The following is an 11855-nucleotide window of genomic DNA, read 5'->3' as shown; positions in this document are numbered from 1 at the left end:
GAGGAAGATCTTGAGTTAGATATCTGGCCTCTTAAACTTTTTTTTTTCCTTTGCTTTTTTGTCCACCACCTGGCCAGGATTTTCATAATTTAACCATCTTTGATTTTAACTCTCCTTCCTGAAACAGTGATTGAATAAAATGGCTTTAGAAAATGCCGCACTATTTGGCATGAGTAGACAGAACCACGTTCTTTCAAGGTGGAAAACTGAGCTTGCTCATGCCTTGATACTTAATTGCTTATAAACAAGTAATTACCTTAATGTAAGGAAAACATTCTCCTTCAGCTGGTTGAGAAGGCACTCAACCATTAAGCCATTGTTTGTTTACACTGATTCTTTATACTTGTCTGTCACCTTTATTTCATTTAAACACAAATTTAGCACCACATTTCCTGAATGCAGAAGGATAATGCATGGGAGGCATCACTAGCTGTTAGTAACGACAGTCTATGAAGGTAAGCATATGTTCTGTGACAAGAGTGCATTTGGACTGTCTGATTGCTCTAAAGAGTTTTGAGGGATAATCCTAAAATATTTAAACAAGACCTAGGAAATTCCATGGTAGGTTGAGTCCAAGGTCCTGTATTCCATTTGCAACAGTGCGTAGTACCTGATGTGTCAGAGAAAGATGTGAGGGGATAGATTATGCTAGCTAAATTGGAACATAAAGTACCCTCTAAATTATTTGCTTGATTTATAATAGCAGTAAGACTTATTGAAGACTGAAGTGTGATCTGAAAAAAGTTCGCAGCTACTAGGGAGAAAATTAAGGATTAAAAAACCCACAAGTCTAAAGCTGGCAGATGTAGCTTTTTCACTTTTTAAAAAAGCCAATCAGAACTGTTTAGAAAACTACAAATTGCATTTTTGTCATGTGTTCTGTTTTTCTTACAATATTCCAAGCTGTGCTCTGTGTTGCTGTAATAGCCAACATCTGTAGCAAATTGAATCCTTAAGATTTATTACCACTTTCTGAGTTTTAACATACGGAGTGTTTCCATTCCTTGAAAAGTTACTTTGGTGGTATCATATCACACAGCTGTGTGATCATAGGCGGTATGAAATTAAATAGAATGTATTCCTTAACTTCTCCAACAGAGCTTTTAAAGCTTTGGATGGAGCAGATAACATAATGTTGTCTTTTGATGTATGAAATAACATTTAAAATTCCAATTTTACATTCATTGCTAGAGATATACAGTGACTGTTGTTCCATCAAATGGAGCTTCAGCATAACTGTGGTCCAGATTCGTCATCCTACACTCAACCACAGTTAGCAAAATACAGCAGATTCGATATACACTTCTGCCTCATTCCTGTATTGCACAAGCTAGTAATAAAAATGCAAATAGCATGACATGATCTGTGCAATCTACAAATAAGGTTGAACTTTGTGCAAAGTAACATTTTGTTGGTTTTGAGACCAGTTGCTTCAAGGCAGATGGTAACAAGATGTTTGTAGTAAGTATTAAAGGGAAGCTGACTTCTTTTATGTGGACTTAGACTGCAGAGTGTTCTGCAATTTGGATTTGATATTTCAAAAGACTTGCTATAGAAATAGCAAAGTTGGAAGGGTCAGTGAAAGCTGATAGTTTTTTATCTGTACAGCTTCTCTGGTATGTCTGTGATGATAGAATCTTCTGCTGCAGCATCTCTCTTGGCTAAATTCTTATATCTGTCTTCTGCAAGCAAAATGCAAGTAAATCAGTTGTTGACAGCATTGATAAATATGAGTATGGTGAATGTGACCACTAGGAAGACAATAGTAAAGTCTGCCTAAGAGGACATTTGGAACATAATTACCCACATACTTATTACTTTCTTACCCCAGAAGTTTATCTATCTGCCTCAGAGAAAGGTGAAATACAGAATTGATTATTTTCTTCAGATCCGCTCCCTCATCTGCTTAACCACACCTTAATCGTCTCAATGCTGAGTTCTTTAAGTCTGAGAAGCTATTTGTTAGCTCTCACGAAGGGGGATGAAATGTAACAGGTTCTGCCCTCAAGACCAGAGCTAACATCCATCGGATCAACTGTTTTGTAGTTGAGCTTTGCCGGAGATCGGCTGTGCCTCGTGGTGTCTAGTCCCTTGTTCCTTTCCCTTACCCATCCCAAGTGCCTCTCCCCTCAGCCCCATTTTGGAGCCACTGTCCCCTTGCACACAAACCTGCCCTGTGATTGTCATCACTTCCAGCGTGGGTCTGTGATGACTAAGCTGAACAGCTCAGCTGGACCTGGCTGACTTGGTCTGGAGGCAGACACGGTGCTCCCAATGGAGTCCAGTGCAGCGGTGGCCAGCGCCGGTGCAGTCGGACTTACTCGTGCTTGGTGTTGTGTCTCCTGTGCTGTTCAGTCAGTATGAGTGGCTGCGCTGGGTGAAATTGCTGCTATGCCCTCCCCTGCTCCACCTTGTGAGTCAGCCATTGGGGGAAAATAACAAAGGCCAAAAAAATGGGAGATGCTCCTACTGACTTTCAAGAGTTAGGGGCATAAACTGCTTTTGGAAAACAGTGTTAGCAGAATTAATATATTCCCAAATTTTGCAAGATCAGAAAAGACTGAATAAGGCATTAGGCAGGGTTATATGCAGAAAATGTATAAGATGGTTAACAGGGACACTATACTGAAATGTAGTCCTTCATTCTTGGCTTTTAAAAAATGCTGTTTAAGATATTAATGAATGTGCATGTACATGTATTCATATGTGTAATAACTCTGTATTTAGCTTGACCATGCTTTACAGCTTTCTCAAAAGGGAATGTGTGCTGCTAACAAATATTTAACTCTTTAGTTTCAAATTATTCTAACAGTCAGAGCTGACAATGCTTCTTAAAAAAAAACGAAACCCAAAAAAAAAAAAAAAAACCAACAAATCTTGTAGGCATTGAAGCTAGATCAGAATACTTTCCGTTACACATTTAGTGTGTTTAGCCCAAGTAAATGAGTGCCAAGGCTAACAGACATGGGAAGATCAATGAGAGAAGAATAAGGAATATCACTTATCACTAAAAAAATTATTCAATATACCTACTAGACCAGTTCCTATCTTATGCATAATATGTGTCTAATATAATGTATACACCATGAGGAAAAAGGAGAGGTTGCAAGTTTCATTAACCGAAGACAGCAAGACATTGCATTAATGGTCAAAAAAGGAGAAGAGTTGAGCTTATTATAGGGAAAGATTAGGTTAAAGATGACTTAGACCAGACATCCTCATTTTGTTTGGACCTGGTGAAATTTAAGCTTGATTACATAGGCAAATTTCTTCAGCCATCACAACTGCTAGTGGTGATCTTGGAGTCTAGAAAATTATTTTTTAAAATCATCCCCTAAACTTTGAGCTTGTCTTGGAAAAGACAGTGAAAAAGAACAGCTAAGGAATTACACAGCTGTCATTGCAACTTAGATCCTGGAAAAATACCAGAATATAGTCAAACAAGCAATTTGTAGGCACCTAGAAAATGATAAGGAGATGAGTAACAATCAGCCTGGATGTACTAGTAACAAGTCATGTCAAGCTGATCTAATTTTCTTCTCTGACAGGGTGAATAAGGGAGAAGCAGTAGGAGTCAAATGATTTGGCTTTTACAGATTTTTATGCTCCCTCACTGTGTATAACAACTAGGAAAAAATGCAGTAGGTGAGACTAATAGGAAATGCAGAATTGGTGAGAAAAATCTACTCTAGAGTAGAAAATCACTGCTTTAACATCAAACCAAAAGGCTATATCAAACATGATTCTTCAAGGACCTTGCTTGAGTCTAGTACTATGCAGTATTTTCATCAGTGATTTGGATGAAGGAATAACGTTTTAACTATGCAGATGATATTAATTCAAAAGGCTATAAGCGCATTGGAAGACAAGATCAGGTTCCCAGACTCTTGAGAAATTATCTAACAATTTACTTGAGATGAATGCCAGCTTCAGAGGGACAGAGGGACAAGACTGCCTGGGCAGCAGAATTGTGGGAAGGGATTTAAGCATTATAGAGGATTGCAAGCTAAATATGACTCAACAGTGTCATGCTGTTAGAGTGAGATGGACCAGAGTGGATGCATCATCAGAAACAGAGTCTTGAAATAGGAGTCTCCTACTCTGTTCAGCAGTGAATTCTGCAGATCAGGAGGGTGTGCATCAAATGTCAGGGTCCAGAGTGGTGAGGCCAGTCGGAGATCAGAAAACAGATTGAGGGAGAATACAAGGACAGGTTGGGGGGGGACAGTAACTTCAAATTTAATTATGAGAAAACTGAGGAGATCTAAGTCTTCAATTACTTCAAAGGGTGCAATAAACAGAATTAAATTCCCCTCCATGTGCTGCATGTAGGGCAAGTAGTAATGGACTTAAATGATAGCAAACAGACTTAGGCAAGTCATTAGAAAAAGTAAGAAAAGGTAGTTTAGCATTGATATTGGCTGGGCACTGATGAGATTATGGCATGTCCATCTGGGGGTTTGGTTTAAAAACAGACTCAAGAAATATTAGGGATGACAGTTCTCTCTCTGGGCCAGAAGATAGACTAGCTGGTATTGTGATGTCCGTTTCTCCTCTTACAATTTCTGCTTCTATGAGGCTTTTTCCATGGTAAAATGTGTAAGAAAGTTATGTAATTATGTGGACAACTTGCGTGCTAGGTCCACTAATTTGTTCCCTAGGAAAATGGAAACAAACCTGAAGCAGATTGGAAAAGCTGGACCTAAATGTAGGTAAAATGTTGTAAGAGCCAAGTACAAAAAGGAAATTAGTGCTGGAAATGCATATCAGTTTGGCACCTTATTGCAGGCAATGTCTGCTTGAAGGCTTAAATTCCAACAGCATGCATGAATCACTTTGAATATTTAAGAAAACTTTTTTTTTCTTTCAAAATATGCACATATTGTATCAAGATCAGATACTTTGCTTAAGGTGATCTGTGTTGCTCAGTCCTCACGAATACTAAATCTGTATGCTCTACTTTTGTAGAAAAACTGGGTCATTCTGCAAAACTGAAGAAATCCCTTTATATTACTAAATACCTTCTCACCCAGAGGTGCCACATGCCGGCATCCTACCCGTTGGCCAATGCCTATTGCAATGAAATAATAGCTCACTTTTTTAGTAATAAACAGGCAGTTTTTAAAAAACATAGCAAAATACTCTTTTGGAGAGAGAGGGGCAGGTAGTCGGTGGCTTACTAACTTTATCTGTACCTAATACTAGGCCTTTAATTTCGGGGGAAATGAAAAAATTCTAAGGACTGCAAGGAAGGCCTGAGTCAGACAGCCCAACACTGTAGGAAGATTTCTACTGAGTGAAAAGTGACATGAGTAATACAGATATACAGTCATATGTTCAAGTGGTATAGTATATATTCACTTAGTAACTGACTGGTATCAAAGACTGTTAATAGAGTAACTTGATAAGTAGAATATTAGGAATAATATCTCTGAATCTAAACTATATCAGAAAATGTCACAAACTGCTAAAATTGCCCTTTCCCTTAGCATAATGTGGGCAAGAGAAAGAAATGTACCTCTGCTCAGATTTATCTGATAAACATTACTTTGAAGTCTTTTGGATGTATATGTTTGTTAAATACACTGTTGATTTCCTTACCTATCCACACAGACAATTGGTTTATGTGAATTTGGATTAAAAAAAGCAGTAGCCATAAAGGTCAAGGCAAAGTGCTGTGTAAGAAAGCAAAGAAATCAACTTAGCATGAGATTTTTTTAATTGAATGGAACAAAATTAGGAGCAATCCTTTTTCCAGCAATCTACAGCATACTCGTTCTCAGGTAATCTAAGAATAACCACCAGTTTAAAGGATATAGACAGTAAAGTATGTGCAGCTACTTTAACCTTTCAAGTTGTTGCTGACTCTGTATACTTACTGTATTTATGTGAGCACTAAAGAGTCAGTAATCTGTCTGATCTTGCTCTTTGAATGTTGGTTTTGGCTACCCAGTGCCATTTGTCATCCCTTCCCATGTGTTTGTACTGAATTCCCTGTGTAAAGGAATAAAAAGCAAACCTTTGTTTTGTCATGAGCAAGTTCTGATTGAAAGCATCAACAGTGAGTGACAGCAGAACCCTCATTGCAAAACCAGCACGGGCTCATCTGATTCCTTTCCTTTTTAAGTATAGCAAATGCCAACCTCAAGTTATAACGAAGGCCCAATCATTATGGCATAACAATTCTAACTAAAAGTGTAGGTATTGACTAGACCTGGTTAGATTCCTAGCTGATATAAATAAGTGTGATGTCATGCTGGACTTCAGCTGAAGAGCACAGTTTTAAAACCTGAGTATCTTCCTGGAAAATGCCAGTGCCAGATCTTAAGTTTTTGCTCATATGTAGATAATTTCAGTATCTAGTGGCGATTCAAACATTTTTTAATAATACCAAAGCTGGAAGATTTGGCCATAGGGTCTTTTTAGGAAATCTTATTGAATTACAAAATCAAAATGCATGGGCAGCTGAACTATTGGCAATGTGGCAGGTCTGCCGTTGTTTAGATTATTGTGGGATGACCACGATATCTCTCAGAGCCATGACTAATGTGTAAGTAGCTGCTCTGAATTTAAGTATCTTTGTGGATCAAGTCAGAGTTGGCAGATGTATTGGTTGCACTTTGAAAATTAACAGAAGAAATTTTTTTACTTCCCAGTAGAGGTGTGTCTATAATAACTCCTAGCTACCTGATTGCACTAATGAGTTGTCCTATGCCTCCTCTCAGTATTGCTAATATTAGTAAAATACATAATCACAACCACTACTACTACCTCTGAAACTTTTGGAAGGGTAAGCACCACAGGGATTGCTAGCTTTCTCCCCCCACTTCCCCCCACCTTCTACCAAGTTTAACAGCAGCAATGAGCAGTTTCAAAAGCTAAACATTTTTTTCTAGTGGGGTAATTAAGATTTCTAGTCTGTTTTTTTTAACAACTATGTTTTTGTTAAATCTGCTTTGAGAAATGTCTTGGTGATTATGAGGCAACTGAGTCAGTGTTCCATCGTAATCATATTAGTTTTCCATGCTTCATTTCTAAGGTCATCTGGGTTAAAATATTTTATCTGGAGAAGTTTCTTGCTTTAAAAGTAGTGACTCTTGTGATTTTTATTCTTCCTCCTACAGTCAGGATTTACGTTTGAGAAGAGCGGCCAGGGTTGCCTGCTGTTAAGTACTCCGGTAGGAGTCATTAGCCATTAATTACTTAGGAACAACACAAATTCTGACATTTTGGAGACATTAACTAGGCAAAACCTGGGATTAATGACACAAGAAAGTCAACCGTGCTTTTCCTCTCTTGGGAGAATGGAATGCTTAATGTTGCAAATGTGGACATAAATAGGTGGAAAAGGTGCATGAATGCAACAGTGGCAGAGTGGTAAGGTACCTTTCCTGAAACTGATGTAAGGAAGTGATTTAACCCTTTTGACTATTTGAGCACATTTTGATAAAAATATAGTTACATTAGAGAAATCACATATAACTAATTTCATTTCATTTTTCTTAAAAAACTGACTGAAGGCTGAGAGATTCAAAACTGCAGATGCTCATGGACCTTATTGTCCTTGAAGTCACATTCTAGAAATAGAGTCAGATTCTAGAAATAACAAATCTACTATTTGTTAGATTTTAGTTAAAAACTCAAGAACTTGTTCTGCTTGCCCCTTGTTTTAAAGATAATGATTTGAACTCTATTTTTTCCTCCGTATGGTTCTAAGTCTTAATATTTTGATTCAGATGGAAAGAATTCAAACACTTTATTTCAGATAAATCTACTCAGACCTATCGATAATTTAACTGTCAGAGCTGACAGTTTAAGAGATTTCTATTAGATGAGCAAGCGTGGGTTGCAGTGTTACTGAGAAAAAGCTTGTGGTTTGAAACAACTGTTACTTGGCCACCTTTACTCCCACAGGCACTGGACATCTTTCCTGGTATATTGCCAAGAAACAAAGTGGCACGATACAGATTTCAAGGGAAATTAATATGAAATGGGACCAAGTTTTCATCTGAATTATTTGTGAACTTAATTTAGGCTGGATAGGTAGACTAACAGTGCTTCATTACCAGAGAGCTACTTTTTAAACCTGGGGGCCAAGTAGAGCAAATCAAAGTGGGCTAGCAAGGCAGCAGGCATGAGTGGAGCAATAGAGTTCTGGGTCTGAAGTCAGAGCAAGTTGCTTTGTGGCACCTGCGTGCAGAGGAGTGGAGCTGGAAATGAAGCCAGTGGAAGAGCATGGAGGGCCTTCTGGCCACCCGGGGGGAGTCGGGCAGGCTGTGAAAAGCCACTGGCCTGGCTCATCACACCAGGAAAACCTCTCAAGCAAGAGGAGTGTGTTCTGGCCAGAGCCATGTGAGATGGTTTCTGTGGTAAGTTCTTCTGGAGTCATTTGTGTGGTGAGGTGAAGTTATGCTTTTTTCTTCAGGTTTTTTTTTTTTTTATTTCAATTTCCCTGTTATCAACAGCCAGTTGGTTGCACGTGCTTGTCCAAGAGCCATTACAGGCAAGCTTTTTGCTCGAGGAGCCCTGTTTGGCTATGGCTTTACTGTGGAGTGAGATTGCTTAATGGAGACCTAGTGAGTAACAGCTATCACGTTTTAACTTCACATATGTAGTAATTTGCATTAATTCCCCCAGTTTAGTATTTGGGACTAGAGCATGAGCAAGTTAGTGTGAATACAGGCTACTTGATATCATGTCCTTAAATGGGGTGGGAGGCAGTTAAAAAGAGAGCAGGGGTTATATACACAGCCCAAGCTGTGCTGGCTGAAGCTTTATCATAATGATTGCATATTTGTACAAGCTCATCTTTTTCAGCATGAAGAATCTGACTGTACAGAAAGTATTGTCAAGTGCACTGAGTAAACAAGCTGAAAAAAAGAAACACTTTCTCTAATCACTTTCCCTTTCAGTCATCTTGGATTTCATTTGTAACAATAGCAGATAAAGCTCTTACAGGCAGTCTTCTATCATGCTCTAAATAATGCAAAACCTGTGTCAAGCCTATTAACATCAGCACAGGCTGGGTCAAACTTGTTTGGTACCATGTTTATAATACTTGAACTGGTATGTATTTCCATATTTCCATTATCAGGTCAAATGTTTAGCAATGATAATATTTCAGAAGCACCTAATCTTTACTTAGCTTTTTTAGTTTTCTTTCTAATAGGTAAAAGAGCAGGAAACTGTTTGTGTAGAAATGATAGAGGATAACAAAGGATGGTTCTTGATCTTCAGTCAGATGCTGTTTGCTTTTAATCTTTCCCCAAAATGTTTTGTATTGAGACTAAAATCAGACATTGTAGTAATGCTGAGATGGTGTTTTCAGCTCAGCACATTACATGTGCATAGTTGAACTGCTTTGTGCTCTACTTCTATCTAGACAGGCACACACATTGCACAGAAACAGGTCCAGTGCTATTGCTGGAGCTTTGTAAGTGCAGTCTGCTTTGTACTTTTAGGCAAAGTTAGTGGCCCGATGGCCTTAGGCATAACTATAACTAGAACGTCAAGATATTTATTGTGAGCTAACCCAATAGTGGCTGTTTGAGAATACACTTGCTAAGGTTCAGTAAGCATATGTAACATATAATGTACTGTAACACATTTATTGAAGCAGTGGATAGTCAGTAACTGCTGATAATCACCCATGTGAGGGTGAGCCATGAAAGCCCGCTGTGTAAATTAGCACTGATGGCTTCCTGATGCTGCCTCTGTCTAGTTTGGTGGGAATGTGAATTGCAACTGAACGAATCATGTTTTCCTTTCCATTTGATGGCACAGCTCCGCAAAAAGAGGACCAGGGCCGTGATCTAGACTAGGGTCCTTGGGTACTCATACAATAATAATTATTAACTTCACGTTGCCTGTGGTTCTTCTGGTGTGTGACCTGATACAGTGGACGGAAAACTGTGTAGGAGATGTATTCCCTAAATGTGTTTTTCCACCTTAGGAAGCCTAGAGATGTAATAGTCATTAGGAAAACTAGTACATGTACACTCATGCACATCTTTTGATGAGTGTGAGCTTCTACCAAGTGTTAACAGCTGCCTCTGATATCTTGTTCTGCCCAAGGCTACTGTTTGGCTGGAACATAAATTAGATGCTGTAGATCATAATGAATTTTACTTTAGCTTTTAGCAAGGCGAGTCAAAGAAATAAATCTGAAAACGTTAAAGTCAAAGAAGGGGAGATCACTGAAGTGATTCTGGAAAGTAAAAATGAAATACAGTGTTTCAGTTACTCATAGATAATAGTACTAACAGACTCGCTGGAGTGCTTACAGATCTCAGATGTGTGCTGTGGCAGAAATGTGCTATAAATACTTCTCAAGAAAACATGAAGGTAAAGGTCATGCTACATAGCAAACACCTACAATCTAAATCATTGCATCTCACTTTCAGTCAGAGCCACAGTTTCCACACTGCTTGCTCTCACATACATCTCCATTCTTAAAATGTGGAGGAAACTAACATTTCAGGGTCTTGACAATAAACTGCAGTAAAAGAAAAAGCCATTTCTCCATTTCAACACTTTAAAACACATACGTGGTGTGTGAAGGCCCATTTGTGCCTATGGATTTGAAAGGGACACTGAAATAATCCCTGCTCCAGTGGGTATAAAATAATCCCTCACACACACACAGGTGTGGAAGGCATGAGGCTCTTAGCACATGCAGGGATGTAACCTATGCATCGTGGACACGTGTGGGCTGGTGAGTCCAAGGCTTTAGTGACAACAGGGAGCGGGGAGGTGGGGATGTGCCGTTCTGTGCATTCATTCCCTGAGCACCTAGGTACTCTGCACATTAGTAATCTTTTTTTCACATGTGAAGACGTATTCTTTTGTAACTGAAAAATAAAGGCTTGCTTCTGCTCAGTAAGTACTGAAGATATAAGCAACTCAGTGCTTAAAGTCAGCCAGGTTGCAATTACCTTTAAATGAAGTTTAGCTGGAACTGCATATTTACACAGGAGACATTTTTTTGGTGATGATACAAAGACATTCTGGTCTCTTCTGTGGTTGGGCATAGTATCTAGTGAGAAGAGGTTGTTCCAGTTTGTTGCCTCCAGCTGATATTTGTTTGTATGAAGTACTACTTATGTTCTGGAAGAGTTTTCATGTGTCTCTGGGCATGGCTTAAAAAACCTAGCTCATTCTGTTCTCTGTTTTTCTAAGAGAAATGTAGCTGAGAAAATTACAGAGTTTTGGGTGATGAGATGATATGTAGGACACTGAAAGTGAGATGAAAATTAAATGCATCTGATTTCTGAAATAGAACACAAAACTGAAAATTTGCATTCCTCTATAGCGTTTCAGAAGTGTCTAACTTTTACTGAATAGCATTTACTGAATCTATGAAATCTGTGCTTTTTCAGAGCATGGAAGCGCTCCAGCACTCTCAGCATATCAGCTAACCTATGCTAGAAAACATACCTGACACCAATAATGATCCTCTTCAAACATTGTGTTTTTGCTGAGGTGTTCCTAATACTGACCTTCATCTAAATTCATTTGAATAAGAGAGCTAGAAGTCACAATAATTTTGTGGCTTATGAAAATCATTTGATTGCTCATGTTTGGAAATCTTACCTGTTTGTAGCACTTCAAGGGCATGAGCACAATATGGTGCAAATGGAAATTTAAGTGTTCTTTTTCAGGATTTCTAATTCAAATAAAAACCTAACAGTATAAACTTATTTTTAATAAACTGTTCTTTGCTCACAACCTCCCTAGTGGTTCCACAGCCTGTGGAATTACAAATGTCTTCCCATGCAATTAAAGACAGTGTTTTGTTTCATGTTCTCTGTTGTTACTCGGTCGTTCTGTTCTGAACTATTTTCCAACTAGGGAGT

Source organism: Haliaeetus albicilla, chromosome 1 (genome assembly GCF_947461875.1).
Source record: "Haliaeetus albicilla chromosome 1, bHalAlb1.1, whole genome shotgun sequence".
NCBI classification, from domain to species: Eukaryota; Metazoa; Chordata; class Aves; order Accipitriformes; family Accipitridae; genus Haliaeetus; species Haliaeetus albicilla.
This window is presented reverse-complemented; position numbering follows the sequence as displayed.